Source organism: Stegodyphus dumicola, chromosome 4 (genome assembly GCF_044657685.1).
Source record: "Stegodyphus dumicola isolate Sdum_Otavi_A_Nest chromosome 4, ASM4465768v1".
NCBI lineage: Eukaryota > Metazoa > Arthropoda > Arachnida > Araneae > Eresidae > Stegodyphus > Stegodyphus dumicola.
This window is the reverse complement of record NC_140771.1, coordinates 127,426,973-127,453,449: the sequence shown is the minus strand read 5'-3', so window position 1 is coordinate 127,453,449 and position 26,477 is coordinate 127,426,973. Positions and strand designations below refer to the sequence as shown.

The 26,477-nt window shown below is 32.4% G+C and overlaps 1 protein-coding gene across 4 annotated transcripts in view; it reads left to right on the top strand.

Moving 5' to 3' along the window:
* Positions 1–26,477, top strand: part of EndoA (SH3 domain containing GRB2 like, endophilin-A) — a 316,532-nt gene that overhangs the window by 153,866 nt on the left and 136,189 nt on the right. The gene's annotated exons all lie outside the window — the stretch shown is intronic.

The following is a 26,477-nucleotide window of genomic DNA, read 5'->3' as shown; positions in this document are numbered from 1 at the left end:
TCTACTAAATCTCAGATCATCTTCGTTGCACAAGGTTACATGATAACAAATTTGTATTTTTATAGCGAAGGACGTTGGTCTGGATTATTATTCCAGTATATTTTTGTGGAAACACAAGGCTAATTAGCATCGAGCCGCTACACGTGCACGTCTCAAGTAGTAAAACATCATTCATTTACCGCAGAATTCAGCATCTAGGTCAATTTTAGTTAAATCTTTATACCGCACACTATTATTTTTTGACAAAACGCATTCTCTTGAAACTATATGGAGATGGTCATCAGAAAGGCACGAAAATGAACAAAATTGCAGACACGCATCATCGGTGGTGAGGACGGACAGAAGACCGTGTTACACCTCCGTAGTCTAGCAGGAGAAGAGACCGAAAACCCGTTGTCGCGGTCAGTCTCGCTCTGTCATTGAGCGGTTGCAGTGAACAGACTTGATGTTAAATAAATGTGGAGGCTTGCCTGCACACAAAGAAACGTCCTACAAATCTCAAGATTTCCCTTTTAGTTGGTATGTTATCTATCCTTTTGGCATCTTTTACCAAATCTTCAATTTCTATCAAAAATGTATCATTTGATTTATTCCATATGTATCCCAATACTTTAGAACAAGTCGAATCGTGTGAAAAATCTTCTTCATTCCATACCTGTGATATCATCCCTTCTTCATCCACCGCCTCATAGAGAAATAACTCCACCTTCTTGTATTTTAAACATTTATTTTACAAACACAAACTAATACTAAACTACACTACTAATAACTGAAATATATAAAGTAATAAAAGTGAATTTCGGTTTCATTAATGGCTCCCACGAGCCTTCCGTATGACCTCTTTGTCGGTCTCCCTCTTGGAAACTAAACTTTTGGCGCCTCTCCAGACTGAGAGTTAGCGCCCTCTATACATCTTGTTGGTTGGCGTCACCCATACATCACACCCCCCCATCCAAGATTGAAATAGGGTGAAAGCCTATTGAAATATGACAAATTATGGTGACGTCAAACGGAAGAGTTTTATACCTACTAAAGTCTACAAATCAATCGATACTGAAGTTGAAAGATATATAACACAATACTTATACAGGTTAGTTCTACACCTACTACAAAACTTTTTCTAAAACTGTAATATATAAATGATTAAAAATTAGTATTCAAACAATTCTAATGCATTAGAATACTTAAAGCGTCTATGATATACTTAAAAGTCTCTAGAAGAGTAGATGAAAAAGAAACACACACATAAAAAATAATAATATTAAGAGTTCATAAATGTCTATGAAAAGTTCTTTCTTTCACACAAGTCGCTCAATAGTCTCTAGTCTGGACAACGCATCAGCATTGCTTAACTTAGCACCTGGGCAATGTGAAATTGTAGTATCATACTTTTGTAATGCTAAAGCCCATCTCTGTAACTTAGAAGATTGTGATGCGTTCTTTGTGATGAAAGTTAACGGACTGTGATCAGTTATCATTCCACAGGTGATCCAAAAATCCAAGTTTCAAACTTTTTCAAGCTCCACATAACAGCATAAGCTTCCCTCTCGATAGTTGGCCATGCTTGTTGTGTTTTGGTAAGTTTTTGGCTGGCGTAACTAATCGGGTACAACTTTCCGTTTTTCCTTTGAGATAAGCAGGCTCCAACACCTGTTGAAGATGCATCACATTGAATTATAAAAGGTAACCCTGGAACAGGGGTATAAAGACTAGGTGCTTCCATTAGGCATTTCTTTAATTTAATGAATGCTTCGCCGTGTTTTTCTGTCCAGCACAGCTCTTCAGGACTTCTTCTTTTGGTGAGCTCGGTTAATGGATAAGCTGTTTTGGCATAATGTGGAATGTAGTCTCTCTAATAATTACATAGGCCTAGAATGCTTTTCAATTGTTTTTTGTTTGAGGTCTAGCTAATTTCTGGATAGCCTCCACTTTCTCTGGATCTGTACGATGACTGCCGGAACCGATGATATGTCCTAGATACTTAATATGAGTTTTAGCGAAGGAACATTTCTTGAGATTTACGGAAAACTGTAGTTCTAACAGTTTTGAAAAAATGGTGTCAAGATGTACTAAATGTTCATTCCAATTATTTGAATAAACAGCTATGTCATCGACGTAGGCTCGAGCAAAATCTTTGTATTTAGCAAGGGCCTGGTTCATGACTCTCTGAAATGTTGCAGCGGCGTTGCGTAGCCCAAAAGGCATGACTTTAAATTGATACTGAGCTCGATGTGTCTTGAAACATGCTAATTCTTGACTCTCTCTTTCTAATGGTATGGCCCAATAGCCTTTGAGTAAATCAATGCTGGATATCACTTTGGCTTTTCCAATGTAGAATAAGAGCTCTTTAGGATTTTCCATAGGGAAGTCATCTGGTTTCGTTACTGCATTAGGGGATCTAAAGTCAACGCAAAGGCGAATATTACCGTCTTTCTTCATAACGCATACAATAGGGTACGAAATTTCAGCGTTGGTTTCTTCAATCAATCCCATTGATAACATTTCTTCGATTTGTTTATCTACTTGAGGCTTCAATGCTTCTGGAATTCGATAAACATATGGCTTCTTCCTTTCATTGTCACTTAATCTTATTTTATGTTCTCCTACTTTAAAATAAGGCAATTTGTACCTTATTTATAAATAAGTTTTCGTATTTTCTTAACAAGTTCATCATTTCATTCCTTTTATCATCATCTAAATGGTTTAAATCTACTTCGCTAAGATGAAAATGATCGGACTTGTCACTCACACTGGGTGTGGGATGGACTTCTCCTAGTTCTTCTTCGTTCTCAAATATTACACCTACTGCCTGTACTTTTGGATTAAATTTTCGAATTTTATTTACATGTACTCTTCTTATTGTACCATCTGTCAGTCTGACTCTGTAAGAATCTGGATTACAACGAGATACTATTTCTGCAGGTCCTATCCATCTGGCATATAATTTATTACTGGAATCTGGAATCAGCAGGTACACTTGATCTCCAGGGTTGAATTCTTTATATATAGCCCTTCGATTAGCATATCTTGCATATGCGCCTTGTTTCAATTCTGCAGTTATAGATGCTTGCTCTGCTGCTATTTCTAAATTCATCTTTAGCTCCTGTAGATAATCAACAGCACTTTTACCCAATTTTATTGGTAATGGAATTTCTCCTGACCATGACGATTTTAATACTGACAACGGACCTCTGGCTTCCATACATTAATTTAAATGGACATACTCCCGTAGTACAATTTGGAATTTCGCGGTAAGCGAATAACAGGTATGGTATATGTTTGTCCCAATGTTTAGAGTCGTTTCTAATGATATGATGAAGCATACGTTTTAGAACTTGGTTATACCGTTCAACTAATCCCGAACTTTGTGGATGTCCTGGTGTTGCAAATCTAGGACTTGCTCCTAATCTGGCATGGAATTCTTGTGTTAATTCTGCAACAAAATTGTTACCTTGATCGCTAGCTATTACCCGAGGTATGCCCGTTCTCCTAAAGATTTCTAATAATGCGTCGCATGTTGATTTTGCTGTAATAGTTCTCAAAGGGACAGCTTCTGGCCACCTAGAATGTTGGTCGACTAAACATAGTACATATTTGTGTTTACGTGCTGATGGAGGTTCAATTGGACCGATTACATCTACATTCACTGTGTCAAATGGAAATTCAGGCCTCTGAACTGGAACTATGGGAATACGATCGTTAGTTCTTTCTCTACTTTGTAATTGACATTCCTTACAAGTTTTACAATATTCTTCAATATCTCGTGACATGTTTGGCCAATAAAATGAATAACGAATCCTTTCTTTTGTTTTTCTCATCCCTAAATGATTTGCAAAAATAGATTCGTGAGCCAATTTTAAAATTTGTTCCCTTCTAACTTTAGGTAATACCAATTGACTAACTTGTTCTCCGGAAATTCTTTCAATGATAAATCAAGTCATCCATTAAAAAATATTTATTTTTATTTCTTTGCGCGTTTTTATAGATACTGCGTAATGTCTCACATTCCCTTTGCTGTTGTTTAAAAATACTGGCATCTGAATGTTGACCCACCCCACTTTCGTTTTCGCCCTGAATGCAACTTATGACTAAATCTTGCTCTCCTCCTGTCATAAATAAATCAGCGCGGCTTTCGCCTTCGAATTGTTTTGACTCATGACTCCTCGTTTCCGGTATCTGCGATGGAGACACTGTGTCGCAATCACGATTCGCACTAAGCAGATGAGATTCAGAGGTCAATAAATAATAAACATTTGGAGTAATTACGCAGGGAATATAAAGTTTTTCTGTTAAAGCTACTAATACAGGTTTCAATAAATTAGGATCATCAGTATCTTTGATGGATAGAGGAATTCTAGCCACTTTAGCTGATATGATTTCTCCGAATGCAGAAATTAGGTCAATATTACAGTTGTTCTCAATAGAGAAATTTGATATGTGTTTCGGATTTATAACAGAAATTTCAGCACCTGAATCAATTATGGCTTGGATTTCGTTACCTGCAACGCAAATATTTACTTTTTGCAATGGTTGCGTAAAACTTTCATTTGACAAGCATGAAGATCCGATTTTTGCTATTACTTTATCACTAGTATTTTTCTCTGGTGTTTCTTTTTTTAGAGGAGGGTTTTGTGTTACCGATTTGTTTCTTTGTGGACAAGATTTAGCGAGATGCGTTAATTTTCCACATATGTAACAGTCTTTGGGTGGATATTTATTTTTATTTATGTTGCTTCTCATATGAGGCGGAATATATTTCGATTCTCTTGAAGAGTGGGACGATTTAGCTATGTTTTCATTAGTGTTAAAAGTGGTTTCGTTTAACGATTTGCCTTTGTTTACAAAATACAAGTCAACTTCTTTAGCTAAATCCTTAGGTTTTAACCAATTTTCTCCGATTTTAATATTAATGTAAGTTGCCGTTTCTTTGTCTAACGTTTGGAAAAGTTTGTCGGAAATCATTAGTTGACAAAGTGCATCAAAGTTATTAACTTCACGTAACTGACAGTAATACTGGAAATTTGCATACAGTCTAGAAGCGAACTGAACATGTGACTCTTTAGGATCGCGTCGTGCTCTTCGGAAATTCATTAAACATTCATAAGCAGTTGGCTGATATTCTTTTAATACTAGTTTTTTAATTGTTTCATAACGTTTTAGTTCTTCATCATTAGTGTAAAATATATTAGTTGCCTTATCCCCTAAAATGTTAATCAAAATTTCGGATTTGAGCTCCAGTGGTACATTTTTAGTTATGAATGCTCTCTCTAATGTTTGAAAAAACAAATTGAAATTTTCCGATCTTCCCGGAACAGGAATAGTTAACGTTTTAACACTCTTTATCAAATTTTCTAAATAATTTCCCGAACCTGTAATCATGTCTTTATCTGCGTGAGATCCATCTTTAACTGTATTCTGACTTCTAACTTTTTCTAATTCTAATTCTTTCTCTAGCTGCGCTAATTTTAATTTTTCAAGTTCAACCTTTTGAGCTTCTAAGGCTAACTGTGTATCCCTAGCTTTTATTTCATTTTCTTCTCTAATTTTTCTTTCCTCAACTATTGAGTTTAATAATCCAATTACAAATTCTGGATCATCTTTAAATATTTTACTGTCCTCAATTTTACCTTTTAGTTGAACCACTGTTAAACCAACAGTTTGTGTATCTTCAATTTCACCAAGAAGGTTTACTAAGTCTTCTTTCTTTGTATTCTTATACATTTTAATTTATATATATCTTACACATGTATATATATATCTTCAATACATCTATACTTTGAGTAAATAAAATCAAAAGCTTCCTACCTGCTTCTAGAAGTTTCTCTACCGTCATCTAAAGCTCTGGTTCTCGTAAGAGAGCGTGTGATATCATCCCTTCTTCATCCACCGCCTCATAGAGAAATAACTCCACCTTCTTGTATTTTAAACATTTATTTTACAAACACAAACTAATACTAAACTACACTACTAATAACTGAAATATATAAAGTAATAAAAGTGAATTTCGGTTTCATTAATGGCTCCCACGAGCCTTCCGTATGACCTCTTTGTTGGTCTCCCTCTTGGAAACTAAACTTTTGGCGCCTCTCCAGACTGAGAGTTAGCGCCCTCTATACATCTTGTTGGTTGGCGTCACCCATACATCACAATAGCCTTTGTAAGTTCGTTTCATTCGTTTTCCACTTCCGCATGTTAAATCCGCCTTCTTTCAGTACGCGTTTAATATGTTCCGATTTCTCGAATGCTTCTGTTTCTTCATCTGTTCCAGAGATTAAATCGTCAACATACATATTTTCAGTTAGCATGGAAAATACGTTCGGATATTGTAACTTGCATTTGTCAGCGTGTACATTAAGAGTTGCTCTGAGAAGAAACGGACTAGATGTTGCTCCAGAAATTACTTTTGTCATACGAAGAGCCTTTATTTTGGTTCCATTTAATTCACCATTGTTCCATAGAAACTTGACTGCGTTTCTGTCTTCATCAGCAAGAGAAATCTGCAAGAATGCTTGTTCGATGTCAGCTGTAAACGCATTTCGATTTTGACGGAACTCAAGGAGCAATTCCAGTATGTCTGGACACATCTTGGGACCTGAATGTAAACAGTCATTTAACGACAAACAATTCTCCGCATGTGACGAAGCGTCAAAAACCACAGGGAGTTTTGTAGTTTTCTTGTTTTCTCTTATAACGGCTTGATGCGGCATAAAATACGTTTTGGTCCAATTCCAATGTTAGTCTCTTCGGCGATTCTTTCTTTTAAGTACTTATCAAATACTTCGCGATATCTGTCATAGAACTGTTGATTATTCTGAAATCTACGACTTGAACTCTTAAATCTAATTTTAGCAATTTCCCGATTATCTCCAAGCTCATTTGAATTATGATTCCAGGGAATAACATATTCATTCCAATATAAGGATTGTTTTCAAATTTCACAGACCTTTTGAAATTATCGAAAACTAAATTATCTTGTAATTCGAGTTCCTTATCCGGATCATAATTTATCCCCATAGAATCGAGCTCCCAGAGATTCTTCAGCAAACTAGACAGTGATTTGTTCTGTGTATCTTTATTATTTTAAACTATACCCTTCATTGCATTCACATTAGTTGGTGAAATTCCGTAAGTCCTTTCTGTTCCACTAATAGTTCAACCCAATTTTGTTTCAACGGCTACTAAGGAATTAGACAGTCTGTGAACCTTACCGGTAACTATTTTTCAATAAAAATCCGCTCCTAGTATCGATTCTTCGAATTACGCAAAATGAGCCTGGTTTTTTTTTAACATTCTGCGATTCAGACGTCGTGCAAACGAAAGAGAATATTTTTATTTTTTCTTCTCCAATAACGAGAAGTTTTAATTTCTTACAGATGTCCTCTCTAATAAATGTTCGCTGCGATCCTAAATCAAACAACAAGCGAACGCTTTGCTGGCGCCAATTGCCTGTGTTTATAATTTCAGCTCGTGCTGTCAGAAGAAATGAGTTATTTGCTGTTGCGCAATCGGAAAACAGAGGAGACTACTGCCCTTTGGACGGGACTCTTGTCTGACGCATTCGTTTCGTCTGAGTGTATCAATGTATGATATCGCCGATCGCAAATACCACAAGTTAGTTTCGATTTGCACATCCTCGCTAAATGGTATCTTTTGAGGCACACGAAACAAATTCCACTTCGCTTTAACGCTTCCTTTTTCTCTGACACAGTTTTTTGACATGATTCTGACGTATGGTTTTCGAAAAGAATAAACAGCTATTAGATAGTGATGTGTTTAACGCTGCCGCTGAAGGAATTCTACCCTTATTATAATCCCGATTTCTTTCGCTGTCTCGAAAACGTTCTCGAAACTGCCGCTTATTTTCAAAATGGGATTTCTTTTCAGTGACTTCAGAATCTGTTGGCTTAACTGAAAATCCTGTACGTTCTCGACTTTCTATTTCTTTCTTAAAAAATTTAGCAAATTCGTAATTTTTGTCTGATTATCATCTTAATATTTCCTATTAAATTCTAGTGCTAAATCATTCGAAATCACCTTTATTAATATCGGATACAATAAGGTGCTGTACGAATCCCGTAAAATATTACACGATTCTAATCCTCTAATTTGTACTTCACAACAATCATATAATTTTCGAAGTGCTGTCACATCGCAAGACCTTTTAACCGGAGTCAGAGTTAATAAATTGTTAATGTGAGTATCTATTATTACTTCTTTTCGTCCGAAGCTATCTTTTAATATTTTCACAGCCTTCTCGTAATCCTCCGCTGTTAACGTCAACCCTTGTATTGCAGTTTCTGCATCGGAAGTAAGAATTGACTTCGGAAAATAGTTAATAAATAGTTAAATTTATCTAACGCATGTAGACTTTCGTTTTCGTGTACAGCTGTCTCAAATCGTGCCCAAAACCCGGGCAAACTGCACACATCCTTTCCCGAAAATGTTTCCAGAGCCAATTTTGGAAGTTTAATTTTGTTTTGCGATTCAGTGACATTTCCACATGAAGTAGAATTAGCGCTATGTCGATTAGTATCTAAATATCTTTTCGCGCGTAATTTCCAAATACTAATTTTACTTTTATACTCTTCTCTAGACATTATTTCATCTTCTAAATTTGTTACATCAATTAAAGCTTCAATACCATTATCCGCTAAGATCAGTTCTTCTTTACTAATTAACTGAGCAACCGTTTCTTCAATGACATTTTTATCCCCCTCATTAGCAATTTCCGTTTCTATCTTATTTATCAGCCTCGTAACTACTGCTCCTATAGCAGATCGTTTCTTTTTAAATTTTTCTAAATCCATGTATTTGCTTAAGCAAAATCTATTAAATTTCAATTCAAATTCAACCCAATGGCCCCACGTTATGGCGCCACAATATTATTATTTATATCCTTATCGTTATCGTTACTTCTAACTAATTAATCAAGGTAAAACAAAACTGCTTACCTTGTTCCAATGGGTTCTGCCAGGGCCATTTGGTTGTAACTGATTTCTTCTGTGCATCTCTATCTGGAAAATCTTGAAGGCAATAATCCATAAATGATAAATACTTTCTTTACACAAACATATTTAATGAAGACGCAAACGGGTTACAGAATATTTACATAATGAAAAAGGTTTTATAATTTTCGCACGACGCAGCGTACGACTTCTCAGTTCCGAGTTCTCGTGATCTCTAAGTAAGAGTTCAGAGTTCGAGATGACGTCACTCAGCCATTGGATCTCAGCAAGAGTTGAGTTGCAACAGGGTTAGATATGTTAGTTTAAGCTTGTTTAGAATAAACATCGAACTACAATTTTTATTTTACTCTAGTAGGCCTTGTTACTGGTTTAAATATTTTGCATACTCTCATTACATTAAAATCACTAATCCCAAGGAATGAAATCTGCTATATATATCTATCTTATTAAAATCAAAATTTTCTCCTTTCTGAAGACATCAGTGAGTCTTTACAATATCTGCTCGAAAGCAATATTTCAGTTCTAATTTTAGAACAGCCTGGAAAGCATTCTGAAGTATTATTTTTACAAGAGAGCTGGGATATATCTCTGTATTATAATACTCCTATTTCACTTAATTGACACTGAAATCAAAGCTGGTTAAAAGTAACTTTCACTGTCAAATGATTACAGAAGAAATCTCTTCGTAAAAATAGGCTCTATATTTTGATTTTTTAATCATTTTTTGCTACAAGGACAAAACATTTTGCAAGATTCTAAAATTTTATGTAATTGTTGCTTCGTTTTGGAGATTTTAACGACACTGATCAAAACGTAATTGCTTGAAAGAATATAAAGAATATTTTGTATGCAGTTTTTATCTAAATAACTTATAGGAAAAGAAACTGGGAAAAATTATAAGACCAAACGTATTCTCTGATGACTATCAAACTAGGGGGAGATAGCCGGATTCCTGAAATTGAGCCTGTAAAACTAAAAATGCCAGATTTCCAGAAGCTTAAAAAATCCAACTAAAAAGGTCTATGTTCATTCAAGCAGCTTGGAATACTTGACGTCTCCTACTTGAGACCTGGATTCTAAAGAATACTTCGGTGTTTTAATTTCCGCATAAAATGCATGCTAGATTAGAATGACGGGAATTCTTTTCTTCAAGCAATCTAAGAAATTAGAGATTGAGAAACAGAAAAGATATCCCATAAATGGACAGAATGACGGTAAAGTGCTAGCCTTTATTTTTACAGCTAGCACAGAAACGGTATCTGGTGAAAAAAAAATATTATTAAAAATGTTAGATATTATAGTTATTTAAAAATGTTGGATATTATAGTTAGCTAGCCAGATTTTTTTAGAATGAAATAAAAGCAAACGAAAACTACCAAAAATTGTTAATAAAGTTTCTGAATCTAAATATATTAATACGTTTATTTTCTCATAAATATATATCCCATAAATTAAAAAGTATAATTAGCCCCAAAGAGTGTTAGCCCAGAAGGGCTATTAGTCTCGAAACTGCATTTTGCGCCGGCTAACTACAAATTGCGAATCACTTTTTAAATTATTGCCATCAAATATTATCGCCCTGTATTATATTTAAAGAAATTAAATACTAAAGAATCTGCATGATGTATGCTTCTCGCATTGCGAAAAAACAACGATACCTAAAGCCATCAAATTCTCAATAACGTAGTCCTACACCTGAATATGGACACCTGGAAACCCGAATTTTGAATTTCGAATTTCTTTTGTTATCTATTTCGTATTTTTTGAGCCCTAAAGGCGTTAGCTCAGAAGGGCTATTAATTTCGTTTTGGCATTTTGCGTTGAACACTTTAAATGTCGGTTCACTTTTCAAACTGTTGCCACCAAATGTTACAGCCCTGTATTATATTTAAAGAAATTAAATAATGAAAAATCTGCATGAATGCATGTGTGTTTCTCGCATTGTGATAAAACGACGGTACCTAGAGCCATCAAATTTTGAATAACGTAAACCTTCCCCCGAACATGGGCACCTGGAAGCCCGAATTTTGAATTTTGAATTTGTTTTATAGTCTATTTCATATTTTGCAAAACTTAACAAATTTTTTAGTTAACAAACTCAACGATTTCAAAGCCAGCAGTAGCAACACTGTATTGAAAAAAAATTTCCTTTAGACTGCGAGACTGTCTATTGGAAATTCTAAAGGTATACAGTTTTTGAATATTTTTAGCGTAAAGGAACATTAGCCCAAATGCTGTCGAAACATGTATGTGTATAAATAAAAAAAAAACACTCTTTCAGGCTTAATATAAAATCTCAAATCTTTCAGATTTTTTTATAGTTATGGACTGATTTATTTAGACACCTTTTGCGTCTTTTGGTTTCCAAAAAACCCAAGCATTGCCTTCAGAAGATTATGCAAAATAGTTTAACCAGGAAAGCTGACATTGCCACTTTTCAACTGCAACCAGGCATGTTAAAATTGAAATTTCTGGCATAAGACTTTTTATTTAAAAACAAATCCTGCAATTGCTAATAGATATTCATTCTTTTCCAAAATATGTATGCCAAATACTTTACTTATTTCAGTGCATTGAAAATATTTCCATACTGTGTTTTGTGGAGTTTCACTTAAATAATTTTTTTCAGTATGTACGTAAGACACTCTGTCTTAAAAGGAAATTAATTACGTAAAATGAAATGTGTTTAAATTCATTAAAGGTTGAAATGCAACACATAACTATTCACAGAAGATTAAGCTGCGAACTGCATAACGTTTAATTCCACTATAAATGTTTCAGAGGTGACACCAATTCTTAATTGTCTGGAATCCTAATCCTAAAATTAGTTAATCTTTCAAATCGCAAATCTGTAGAAACTTCCAATAAAAAAATAATAAATAAATGAATAAATGTAAAAAAAAACTTTCGCTTAGAATTAAAAAGACTTTAACCAAAGCAAAATTTCAAAAATTTGCTTTTAATAAAAAAGAAATTTAAAAATATAGTTTTAAAAAATGCACTGTTTATTAAAAGTTAAAAAGAAATTTCGTAAATGAAGTGAATTACCTAATTAAAATTTTTGAATCTTGAGGCTTATCTCCTTAGTTATATTTGATAAAATCCTTAACAGTTCATATTTGTTTTTAAAAATTTTCCAGAATATTTTTAAATTAAGACAAGTGAAGAGGTGGAAGATTATTTCAAGAGTTAACACAGTTAAGCATTAAAGAACTTTTCTCCAGAAAATTAAAAGTGTAGCATTCATGCTCGCCATGTGTTGATACAGACACTCCCGGCCAACTGAAATTGCTGCATTAGCATTCCTTTTCCAATGAACACTTTCATTATGTATAAATGAAAGGAATCTTTCCAAAGATTTCAGTTAAAGCCGTTAACCAACTGAGTTTTGAGTTAGAATTTGAAAAATTCGAATGAAAGAAACTGACTTGAAGATTCAAGTTTCTGTATCTCGAATTATGTCTTTTCTTTTCCTTTCTTTACTTTTAAGATTCGTGAGATTTAACTATTTGAAAGTCCATCTTAAAAATTTTCTTTATTAATATTATTTATAGTGCAATCATTAAAATATATATTCCTTTTTCACTGCGTTATTCTCTTATCCTTGTATCTTTAGATTTCGTACCTTTAATTCCAGTATTTCCATACTTCATAGTAAAGAATTACTTCCTTAAAGGATTACTTAACTTTCATAAGAACCATTTTAACAAATCAATTTTTCTAATTGAAGAAATGCGATAATAATAGCTTTCATAACAGAAATAAGCGTTTAAAACCTCATATAAAGTAGTGATGATATCTTATTTTATTAAAGAGAAAATTTTTACCATTTATGGTATTAACAAGTAAAGTTTCTACTATTCAATATAAGGTATTGGACAGTATCATGTGCGTGAAAAATAAATATACTTAGCCCGTCATCCAACCTTTACTTATTCTTAGCTGTGCTTGAACAAAAAGGGGTTAATTGCTTTATTGGGAAGAAAGATGAGAAATTCGGTTTTACCGAATACAGTACTTTATTATAAAAGTTTATGCTTGTAAGATAGAATTTTGCAATTCCGAAAATTATATTCTGCATAAGATACACATGTTAAAATAATAAATTTCATTATTGTAAGGTATGTAGGAGGCTCTACATAGTTCATATAAATTATATGACATTTTTAAACGCCTGAAGGATTTCCTTATCCAATGAATTCATAGAGACGTTCTTCTGCCTTCATAAAATCCAATGCTTCATAAATAGCAAATAGAATAGAATGCAATGTAATGAGTAAATGTTTTTTCATTAATTCTCATGAAAATTAGACCATGTCAGCTCGTAGAGACTGATATTTCTTTTTTCCAGCTTTTTCTATTACCTTGTTAAAAAGCCTCTTGAGAAGTGACTTTGGTTCGGTTACGCTAGATAAAAAAAACTGCTTTTTCACTGTGCGATTTGGTTCCATTTTTGTAATCATTTTGTTGTATGTATTTGTAAACATTTAAATCCCCTTTTTTTTTTCATTGTTGTATTACTTACTTATTTATTTATTTGTTTTGTATTTGCGGTCACATTTTTTTTTCGCATATGTGTTTGTTCTAATCTGGAATTGTTGATTTTGTTGATATGAAAATGGCAACGTTCAGAATGTAAAAATAGCTTAAGCGAAACGCTAGATGCACCATAGCTGTCTTGAATTTTCTAGCAGCAAGTATCTATATACATATCACTCACAGAGCTTGGACGAGTTGTTTACTGCAAACTCCCGCTTGTACAGAAAGAACTCGGTCATACATAAAAACTTGATGACTACATCAGGAACAGTGCAATCAAATTTTATCTTTATGTCAAACATAATCAAAGTTCACTCATTGCCATTCAAAAGAACACACCTTTTTTTCCCCTTTCTTTCCGTAAAACTATGTAAGTATTGAGACACAATAACACGCCGAATAAATACTAATTCAGAAATCAAACAACAAAAATCAGCGTTATATTTACAAAGTTTTCACAGGACTAGTTTCGATGGTTTTACCGAACCACCATCTTCAGCTGCAAAACCGCAAATGAATGAATGAATGAATGAATGATTTCATTTGCGGTTTTGCAGCTGAAGATGGTGGTTCGGTAAAACCATCGAAACTAGTCCTGTGAAAACTTTGTAAATATAACGCTGATTTTTGTTGTTTGATTTCTGAATTAGTATGTAAGTATTGCTAAATAACAACTTTATTAAAGTATGTTAATACATCATTTCGCAAGGTAAAATAACGTGTAAAGTATTTTATTTATTCACATTTTATGACATATAAATGTTAAAATGAAGGAGCAGCAAATTTCATTGAGACCTAGATATTGAAGCTAACTGTACCCGTAAGTTTCAACGAAAATTCAGCATTACGAAACATCCCCTTTAACCTCCTGACATTAATTTGTTTAAACAATTGGTTGTGGCAAAAGTAGCCAAGTTTGCGGCTAACTCTTTCAATTCGGCAAAATAATTCGAGAAATGAAGTAACGGAAGTTCAAATCCGAAGCAATAACATAACAGATAATAAAATAATGAGAGTCATACAGTTTCGCAAAATGTTGTTATCTCGTATTATTTGATATTCAAGCAGAGACATAAAAGTGCGTAGTGGAACTAATGGCTGAAAAATACTGAATTTAATTTTCTAGACATTTTAAGCTTAAAATTCCTTTTTTTTTTTTTTTTTTTTTAAATCCTAGAGTTTATGCGAAACTTTTCTCCGTCACTTGATTTTTGTGTCTCTATGCTTATGCATAATGTGTGAAACTTCAATTTTTCTATTCTTTACAATATTCCTTAATACTATTTAGGAAAGTAATTTAATGACTTCAGAAAACAAAGAAATGTTTCACGTGTAAAATAAAAGTTGTCTTTCTATGCTGAAAACTAAAATTCCTTAATTTAATTTATGGAAGTCTTTAGAAGTTTTTATAATCCTCTTAACTAATGTTTCAGATTCTGGGAGCGTGTATAAATTTACAAATTTTTTAGGGGGGATACAGTGACGCAATTGGATGCACTAAAAGGTAAAATGGGATATTTTTTCTTCATTTGCATTTCAACTGTCGTATGTTATTGCATTTTGCCTGATATGAAGCTATTAAAAATCTATTAAGACTCTAAAATTCGTAAAATTTAAGAGCGTGGAATCTTCTGAAAAGCGCGTTTTATCTTCCAATTAAATAAGTAATTTTATCATCGTTTTCTAAATTAAAATTTTTATTTATAAATATTTTTGAACGATCGCGTTGCTTTACTAAGTAAAATTGTAATGTCAGTTTCATTTAGTAGTTGACTGGCAAGTACAGTATGCGACATCGCCAATCTAGTCGTTTATGCTTTATGATTAGCCATTTTCAGGCATTTTAAACAGCTTTAAACTGTAGTAGTTGATTGCCGAGTGCAATATGTATTTTTTTTTAATTAGCTAATATATTGCTTTAAAAACAGACGATTATAATTATATGCAGTGTCTTCATTTTAGTACCGGATTTAAATCGCTTACCTCCCGTGTTCAGTTACAGTTAAAATTTTGCTGTTAGTGTTTATATTTATTTTTCTATTATCGTTTTTATTAAAATTGTTCATTTTATTACCACATAATTAGATGAAAAATATTGCCATTGAGAGAAGAATAGTAATATTTTAATATTGCTACATAAATATATAATAATAATTTAGTATATTAATGAATTAGTTAGCAAATCTATTAATAAATAGAATCTCTTTACTTTTTTTATATGTTTTCATCTGAGGACGTTATTATCTAGCTTGTACTTATTTGTTTATTTACTTACTTTGTGTCACACATTCATTAATAAGGTCATTAAATAATGAGCAAGCAATGACTTTTTTTTTAACTTGATTTTTTTAATTTTGCACAAAACTGACTGTTTATGATAGATCACTAACACAGATCTATTTAACAGAAGCTGAAATAAATCGGTCTTATTTGAAATCTGAAATGCAAGCATTTTTACTTCCTTGTATAAAGTAAAGGAAGTATTGTAATCGCGAAGAATTTTGGGTATCATATTTCAACGAAAGTATCCATTTTAACCGCTCTCGAATCCATTTGAACGATGTTTCTGCGTTGCATCTGAACGTCGTACAGAATAAGGGAATATTTATTTTTCCTAAACGGAATGTAAAATGGAATTAAAATGGATACAGAAAAGATTTCTTCGTGAAGTCTGTACGTATATACGTATTTTTGTTTCTCGTATAACTCAAAAGCATGGAAATGTCTTAGAATGTTGAAATTTTGTGTATGGAACTGCTATAACATGCAGTTGTGCTACTCCTTTTTTAATTGCAGTCGGCCGCACCAAACTTATATATATATTGTCACTCTGTTACCGGGCTCGGTGGGCTCAGTTTTTTAGTATTACATGTTGGTAAATTGTGCATTTTTTGCCTTAAAAGTGATTGAATTATGTCGTTCTTATATTCCAGGAAGGTTTTTATATCTTTAGTTAATTTTTAATGCAATGGTTGTAGAATTACCGACAATTTAAAAGTGGTGCTAAGCCTACCGATATCGCCATTTGTTTACATTTAAAACTCTTAGTAGAACAGTGAATTGAGTTAGTTTGAGTACCAACTTCAGTGTCCTATTTTTGCCGAGTGGGACTAAAAGTAAACTTTCAATTTTGTGCACCACAATATATGCCTTCTTGCACGTTGGCCGAATTGCTTTGGCGTAGAAAATCTAATTTTAATTGTAAAAATTGTATTTTGTCTCCTTTTGACTGTATTTGTTGTTTTATGCTTTCCTGTATTTTACAGTTTTTAATGAAGCTGTTTCCAGACTTTTATGTATTTTTGGCTTGCCACGAACTGAAAACTGAATTAATTGAATGAGAAATATATCTCTGATGAAATATGAGGAAGTAAGTGTAAATGAAATGCAGCCAAAATGTATGTAATTTGATAGGCTGTACAAGGAAGTCATGTTGTGTCCACATCATATATATAGATAGATATTTTTTAATATTGATGTTACAAGTTTAGCACATTACCAGATGAATGACAAAAGTAAATTTCTAAATTTGTCTTCATTTTTGGTTAATATACTTACAGTTCATCTTTGTTACATGATTTATATAATCGTATGAATGTGGTCCCACCGATGACCGAGTGGTTAAGACTGCTGAATGCTAGGAGTTCAGTCCTACACAAATGGGCTGGCTGCATAGTAAGTTTTTTGGTTTCTCCATGTGTAACATGATTACAAGCCAGTTTCTTTTAGAAAGACCTCCACGAAGGCATCCCTTCTTTTACGAAGATAGCTCTTGTTTGCTTTGCCATATTACAATAACTTACCTACCGTGCAGAAGTTTTTAAAATATTGTGCTGTGCATTTTTATACATGAAGAAAGAAAGACAACGCATTTTAACGTTCTAAAATTTTTATGTTTTTGAATAGCAAGAGTGAAGGAGAATACATAATGCTGGAAATTGTTAGTCAGTCCGATTTCTTCTTTCAGAGCGAAACAAAAGATGACTTCTATTTTCTATTAAAAAATTCGCTCAGCGATACTTTAGAAAATGCAAAATTGTATGTGTTTTTCTTTCTTTCTTTCTTTTTTTTTTTTTTTTTCCTTTGCTGCTCGTACATGCATGAGCCCTACACTCTGTCTTTTCACGAAAGTGTCTTCCAAGTTGTTTACGTTGCTGCAGCTAAATCGATTGAGACTTTTCAAAGTCTATTTACTTTATACTTTGAAAACAGGTATTTCAATCCACTTTGATTTTCCATTTTTATCTTCTATTCCTCCTTATGTTTACTGTATTTTTTCATTCTCTACAAGTGGAATTAAGTTTTACGTGCTATTTTGTATTTTTATCTATTCTGTTGTTCTTTTTTTTTTTTTTTTTTTGGAAGATTAACAGAAATCAATTCTTGGAACGAAATGAGTGGAAAGCGACAAAACATGGGGAAAAGAAAGACTTTATTTTATTTGTTTGAAATGCTATTACTTTTTATGAATAAACTTCTGATTTTATTTAATTTGATAGTTGCTTCTGTGATATTTTTTTAAATAATGAATGAAAATGCGCTTTCTCGCAGAACATCTCCTAGAAAATTACACGAAACTCATGCTGCACTGAAACCACAGATCTGAACACATCAAAACGGAGCACACATAAAGCCTTTTCCTGTTGCAGTGCCATTTTAGAAAGTGATGCTTGTTACTGTGGCTCACAAATGTTACTGTGGTTTACAGTAACATTTGTGTATGTGGTTGCACAATAGCGTTTGTGTATGATGATGATATATAATAAAATGTGGAACTTTGTAAAATGCTTTTCATCACTAATTTCACACGGTAAATTTTGGGCATTTACCAATGGCAGAGTGGGCTACAATACTTAACTTTGTTAGGGATGAATTTGTTTCCTGGCACATGGTTCTGCAGTATGCACATTTCTCTATATGTAAATGAATCATTTTTCCTTAGAAAGTCTTCCATGGAGACATCAATCGTAAGACTCATAATAGACAACCCCTAACATGTTTTTCCATCATGAATTATGCAATCAGTCAATAAATTCTGAAACCGAAGGGAAAGAGTACAGGTAATAAATTTATTTTGAGTAATATTAGATTACCAGTGGCCGTTATATGCTGATAAGCACTTACGTCGAATGTGCTATAAAACGGCTGTTTGCAATAAAATGCAATGTGGCAATGTTTACTGTTTTCTATATGACTTTTGTAAATGATAAAACAAATCTGACTTCCTGTAAGGAAACCCAGACAGGAAAAGTTACTAGTTGCCGTTTCGATATCAATATTCCGTGCTTCCGTTTTTTTTTATTTTTTGTTTTTGTTTTTGTTTTTGTTTTTTTTTTTTCTTTCTTTATAATGCTTCTCCTCTAAAGTATATTTCAAAATTTCACGAATGGAATTACTTTGCTGGGATGTATTACAAGTGTTTTCGTAATAAAATCCTAAGTACTTCAAAATCAAAATTCCTATGTTTTGTCTATAATTTTAAATCTTTTGTCTTAATATTTGCAAAGATACGTTGCATAGTTTATTAAAGATATTACGTAATTTTGCTTGACATATCCGACCAAGTAGTTCTTATTTCATATATATGTTATAAACAGTCCAGAAAATGTAATTAGGCTATCTATTATTACTCCATTTTGTCACAGATCTTCCGTAGGGCTCTCCAAAGTTCTAGGAATTGAACTAGAAACACACTGCCCGTTTGTTCTTAACCCTCCAAGTGGCCGAGCCGTATATATACGTTCAACCAAAATTGTGCTCTAAGCGGCCAGCAAGCATATATACGTCCAACCAAAATCCTCTTCTAAGCGCCCAGCAAGCATATATACGTCCAACCAAAATATTGCTTTAAGCGGCCAGCAAGCATATATACGCTCGCGTTAGGATTTCTTTCCCCCAGCAATTTCGACGGGAGTGATTGCACTAATAGGCTCCCTGCTGGGAAGGGTTTCGCTTTTCTGAAATTTAGCTTGTTATTTTGGGGTTGCTGCACATAACTGTTGAGTCGCCAAACATCTATGTTTTGTTCGAATTTTTAATACTGCTATCGAATTAGCCAAGACAGCAGAAATACTTTCAACACGTACTGAAAGTAAAAATGGAATTTATTTCTTCATCTAATATCTGAAATGGAGAATAAAAATAATTGAATAATAACCGCTCTTCAACTAAAATCTGGTTTGACAGTTTGAAGCTAATATATAAATCCAGAGTATTTAATCAAAGTTCCTATTTTTTAATTAGAATCGAATATCCGCAACACAATAAGTTGAACAGAATCATTAAAATAAATTTTAAAAATGTTAATGATTTAACGTACCTTAACATTTAATGAAGATTTGTTTTAATAGAAGCATATCGGTATAGTATTGAAAATTTAAATATACAAGAGATGTTTTAATCACAGACTTTTGACAGAATAAGACTGATATTAACGTTATAAACATAGAAACATCTTTATTTTCGGAAATACTAGAATAATAAACATGTTACAAGAATTTTAAATAATCGTAAGCTTTAAACTGATACTCGTTGACACCAGGACTGACGTCACAGCAGGAGCGGTAGAATAAAAAGGCGGGAAAATTTTTAGAATTTAGAAAAACACTGAGCAGCAAAATTTAGGGATGGCAAAAATTTTGAACTTTAGGTAATACACAAGGCAGAGGCATTTAGAAGCTGAAAATGTTTTTTAATTTAGTAATGTACCGGAAAGCAAAATTTAAAACCTTTAAAAGTTACGCCGATCGGCAAAATGCCTAGAGTCGGCCATGGTTGCAACGCCTCGACGTATGCTATCATATGTTAGAGGTTCTGAACTTTATTAAGTAAGCACAGTAATGAGCAGAGTGATTTTTATTAAATATAGAAGTAAACGAGTAATAAAATAAATATTATCATTCTTTTCTATACAACTTTTCCTTAACTTCATTTATTATTAAAATTATTGTTATTATTATACCAATACCAGCTACTTATGGATCTTTCACTACATATTTTAAAGGCGATAGCCGAATTCATCTCCCGCAGTAATCTATAGTATAATAAACATATATTTAAATAGCTTATTGTTTCGTATATGTTTGGGAAAATGGACTAATTTTCATAACAGCAATCTTACAAATAATAAGCAATTTAAATCCGAATAAAAATATTTTATTATTCCAAAGGGCGTTAGCCCAGAAGGGCTATTAATTTCGTTTTGACATTTTGCGTCGATTCACTTTCTGCGTTGATTCATTTTTCAAACTGTTGCCATCAAATATTACAGTCCTGTATTATATTTAAAGAAATTAAATAATGAAGAATCTTCATAAATGTATGTATGTTTCTCGCATTGTGATAAAACAATGGTACTTAGAGACATCAGATTTTGAATAACGTAATCTTCCACCAAATATGGTCATCTGGAAGCCCTAATTTGGAATTTGTTTTATTATCGGTTTCATATTTTGGAACACTGTAAGGAATTCTTGATAAACAAACTCAACGATTTCAAAGTGAGCAATGACAATATTGTACGGGGGGGGGAATTATCTCCAACGCTCGAGACTGTGTTTCGGAAATTCTAATGATACGCTCATTTTAAAATTATTTTGCGATATTGCTGTTGAATTGAATTCTATGGTTTAAGTGCGAAGAACATGATATTTAATAAATGAAAGTAACACACAAAACCTTAAAATTGGACGTAATGTAAAATCTGAAAACGTTTTCAGATTTTATTTATTTTTTCTTCTCATTAAAACTGCAGTTGTGACGTGAATACCAGCAATTTTTCCTACAAAGTCTCTCTATAAAGATATCTACCTCAAGGTAAATAGCTTTTCCGTGCATTTCCATTTAACTTTATCAAATCTGTCTACAAGCACAGACGTCTAGTGATTATCTAAACAGTATAAAAACGTAGTCGTTTAATACGTATGCGTAAAAAAAGTTATACATATTTTATTACAGTGTATTGTAAAAAGTGTTGCTTAAACACTGTCATAAAGCAGTGAATGAGAAGAAAAAAAAAAAAAAAAAAAAAGAGCTTCTCACTTTTCGTACAGCTGTTAACAGGATCATTATTTTGTTCTCAAACAGAGAAAGAAATTTTCAGAATAGAGAATTTTCAGAGGATGAAATATGTCGAAAGAAATTAATGGTGTTACCGCAATTTCGGTTTGCGAATTTTAAAAAATCCATACAATATGCACAAATCTATAACAATCACTTGAATGATTTTTAATACCCAATTTAGAAGACAGACCTGATATTTGATCAATATGCTTTCAGTTTTATCTTCTTCTCGGTATTAATAGATTGAATACGTAATTCAATTAAACTTTTCCTTGAAAGCATCAATTTCATTTGTAAATGTTTTCCAATACTAAATACTAATATTATTAAAATTCCCAGCCTTAGTAAAAGGCCAACCACTGGCAGAGTGAATAAGAGTACTGTAATTGTGTTAAGCCGGCGTTAAAATCCCAGAGAATAAGGTGGCTACTTAGTCGTTTTTGTATTTTTTTTTTTTTTTTTTTTCCCCATGAGCAATGCGAACACGAGCTAGTTGCCCTTGAAAAATCCTTCTCGTATGCGTCCTTTGCCTTAGGGTAATAGCCCTCGTATGCTATATCAGGCGCGCTGCAAACTCGGGAAAGTTTATGTTCTTTCATTATAGTTAATTAAAAAAGCAATCAAACCCAATAATACTGTTTATGGATGTTTCAGAAGTTATTCAAGACTTAAAAAAACATACTACTAGTGCCTTTTGTAAGTGTTACTAGAACAGAATTTTTGATAGGATTAAATTAGATCAAGAAAATTGCAATCTATTGGCTATGCATTAAAGAGAAACAATTAATTCCAAATTATCATTCATTTCAACATGCTATGGACAAATCTTTAATTAAAAAATACGTATTTATAACAAAAACAAGATCAAAAGAGGAAAATATTTCAATTTGATTGTGAAGAAGTAGAAAAATGCAATAATTTTTCGTATGCTTTAAGAATTCTTCAATTTCATAGTATCGACCTAGCGGTAATGTCGCTGAACTGGTAGTTTGACCTAGGTTGAAATCCTAGTGAACGGGTGGACTGCATGGGAGTTTTAATGGTTTCCTTTTCTGTAGCGTGAATACGAGATATTTTGCCTTCAGAAGTCTTCACGAAAGCATCCTTGTTCATAGGCAGATAGTTTTATTCTCTTAGTTAAGAAGAATCGTAGGTTACCTCACTTGCGTAAACAAACGAAAGTGAGTTCTCGCTCTATATTGGCTCTTATAGACTTTTGCATTGATTTAAGTTTAATGTAAATTTGAACGTGACTGTAAAATTAATTTTTTATATCACAAATATTATTAAATTTATATAGCATAATCATTGGTACGCAAGTGAGCTAACCTGTTCTTCTACGGACTTTGAGTGATTACGGCTTTTGATGGTGCAGACGTGAAAAATGTACATTGCCCTTTGCCGGGATTCGAACCCTGGAGCTCTCGAATACGCGTCGAGTATGCTTCTAATTACACCGCGATGGATTACGTAAAGGAGGGGGAAAATACCTTATTAATTAAACTAACTATCATAGTGTCCAAACTCTGCTATTCTATTCTAAGCAAGGCATTGAAGAAAGTTGTTCTGCAGTAACTCTTATTCTCGAAGTAAAGGAAAACAAACTACTGAAATATTATGTCTTTTGATTGTAATCCATTTTGAGTTTTCCTCGTTTGAAAATATAGTTATTTTAAAGAATTTTTTTTTTTTTTTTTCCTTTTATGAAAATAAACGATCTACTGTTTACTGAGATCAATGTACTAGGAAAAAGAAACATAATTTATCATATCAAATATACATGAAAACAATGAACAAATTAGAACTCACTTCAGTTATCTGCAATCAATGCATATATTCTCTAGGAATACATCAAAGATGAATGCGTTCATTATATAATGGAATTCACGGATTTGTATAAGATTAAAAGCACTTCCTTCATTAGGGACTTGAAAACGATATCTAACGACGCAGGTGTGGAATTGCAATTAAAAAGTGCATAGGATAAGCGATTTTGTAGGAGAATAACAAATACCATAAGCTTGAATTATTTTGTCGGTTATGGAACTTAGAAGTTCAAAATTGTGAACATTACTGATAAAACAGTAATAATAATAATAATAAAATAATATTTAAATAATAAATTATAAAATATTATATATATTATTAATAATTATTTAATAATATATATTATTAAATACTTATGAATAATTATTTAATAATATATATTATTAAATACTTATTAATAATATATATTATTAAAATAATAAATTATGCAATAAGGGGCGTTTTTTTAATGTTTTGTGCGTTACCTTTATTTATTAAATATCATGCTCTTCGCACTTAACCATAAAATTCAATTCAACAGCAATATCGCAAAATAATTTAAAAATAAACATATCTTTAGAATTTCCGATTCAGAGTCTCGCGCGCTGAAAGTATTTTTTTTTTTTTTTAAATCCCTTACAATATTGTCATTTCTCGCTTTGAAATTGTTGAGTTTGTTAATCAAAAATTCTTTAATGTCTGACAAAATATGAAATAAATAGTAAACCGAACTCCAAATTAGGGCTTCCAGAAAAGTGAATCAACACAGAAAGTGAATGGACGCAAAATGCCAAAACGAAATTAATATCCTTTCCCTTTGGGCTAAAATGAAACTACACAAAATGATTTTTTTTTTTTTTATTATTTATTTATCTAAGTTATTTACATTTGCAGAATAAAAGAAAAATCTGAAAAGTTTCAGATTTTAAATTACGTCCAAAGGGACTTTTTTTAACATTTTGTGTGTTACCTTTATTTATTAAATATCACGTTCTTTGCACTTAAACAATAAAATTCAGTTCAAGAGCAATATCGCAAAGTAGTTTTAAATTGAGCATATCTTTAGAATTTCCGATACACAGTTCCGCGTGCTGGAGATAAAAAGGTTTTTCTGTACAACATTGCCATTGCTCACCTTTAAATCGTTTAGTTTGCTACTCAAAAATTCGTTAAAGTTTTACAAAATATCAAATCGATCACGAAACAAATTCCAAATTTCAAATTTGGGCTTCACATACCCATATCCGCAGTAGGATTACGTCGTTCAAAATTCGATGGCTGTATGTACCAATGTTTTATCACAATGCGAGAAATATACATACATTTATGCAGATTTTTCATCATTTAATTTTTTCAAATATAATGCAGGACTCTAACATTGGGTGGCAACAGTTTGAAAATTGAAACGGACATTTATAGTGAACCAACGCAAAATCGCAAAACGAAAACAATAGCCTCCAAGGACAAAGCCCCTTTTGGACTGAAAAGAATATTAGCACTATTCGTTAGATTAACCTTTGAGAGAATTTAGGGAATAACGTAAGAGTTTCACTTATCATACAGTGTTAAAAAATCTTTACTGTCCTTTTTTTGTTTGTTTTGTTTTTAGTTTTTTGTTTCGTTTCTAAAAATTGTTGCAACAAACTGTAGTTTTATTCTTGAAACTTAATTCTAACTTGAAACAGGAATGAAAGCTTGAAAAAAATCTTCAAATGAAATGACAGATACTTTCTCACGATTCTGAAAATCAAAGATATATATCGTCTGCATCTTTCCTTTTGGATACAGGGCCAAGTCAAAATTGCTTGAACGCGGCGGGGGCGGGGGGGAACAGAAGAAAAGGCAGGGACAACCCTGCAGTAGGTTGTCCCTGCCTTTTCTTCTTTCCCATTCTGTCTGTTTCATTGTGACTGAGGGTAATAAAATTTCCCGCATTGCTGGAGAAGTTCATAGAGCTGTAATGTACTAGAGAGAGAAACGGCAACCCTGAAGGGGAACAGGAATACGAACCACGTGACATTTGGTACATTTCCCAGATCGTATTTCCCGCGAATCTTCCTTACCATTACAGTTCTATGGAGAATTTGTGAGAAGCAAGCGTTTTGCGTGTAAGCGCATTGTTTCGGACTTCAAAAATGATACTTTCGTGCTCCGCATATGGATGTAATTCCAGATATGTGAAAGATGGAGGAGTAACATTTCACAACTGAGCTTTTTCTAATGTTTTAAAACCTAATTTTATAAAATGTAGAGGTTTTTTTATCCACTCTACTTGCCTTTTTCTAATAAAAAATATATTTTCTAATTTTATATAATATATGCATACTTGAAATAACATTTAAATAAAAGTATCTTAATATATATGTATGTTTCTAATAACTGTTTTCTGAAAAAAATGTTAAAATTTTAATAATACAATATAATTTTAATTAGTCTAGTATTCTGCTTTGGCGACATTTTTTATACGCCAACAGACTGCTTTGAATGCGTTTGTTTATATATTCTTTCCGTTTGCTCATGCGGACATGTGCGAAGTAGTAATGTATGTATTTAATACTTGGTAATGTTGATGTAACACTGTGTAAGAACTGCATAAAATTATGTTTTTTTTGGGGGGGGATATGAATGACTTTATTTATATCCTTTTCTTGCATCCAAATATAACAAATTTGTTTACCTTCAATCACGTATTTTCTTTCTTATATCATGTTTCTGGCATTTATTCAAATATTAATAATTTGTTAAGTATTAAGAAAATAGCAATTATATAGCAGTTAAATTTCAAAACTTTAATAGTTTTAAGTTTCTTTTTAAAAATAATGAACATTATTTAAATTTTACCTTCTAAAATTATTTAAAATAAGTGCGACTACATTGTGCAACATGCATAATATATATATATATATTATATATATATTTGCTAGTAAAAGGAAGTCTTAATTTACCACCTTTTTGTTTCATAATTTAATTATTTACCACTCTCTTTCTTCCTTTTAACTTATATCTGCTATATTGACATTCATCTTTAGTTCATTTTATTTAATATCTTTCTCTCTTTGATTTGCCTACTTTGTAGTTCTCTGTAATACACCATATTAACACTAA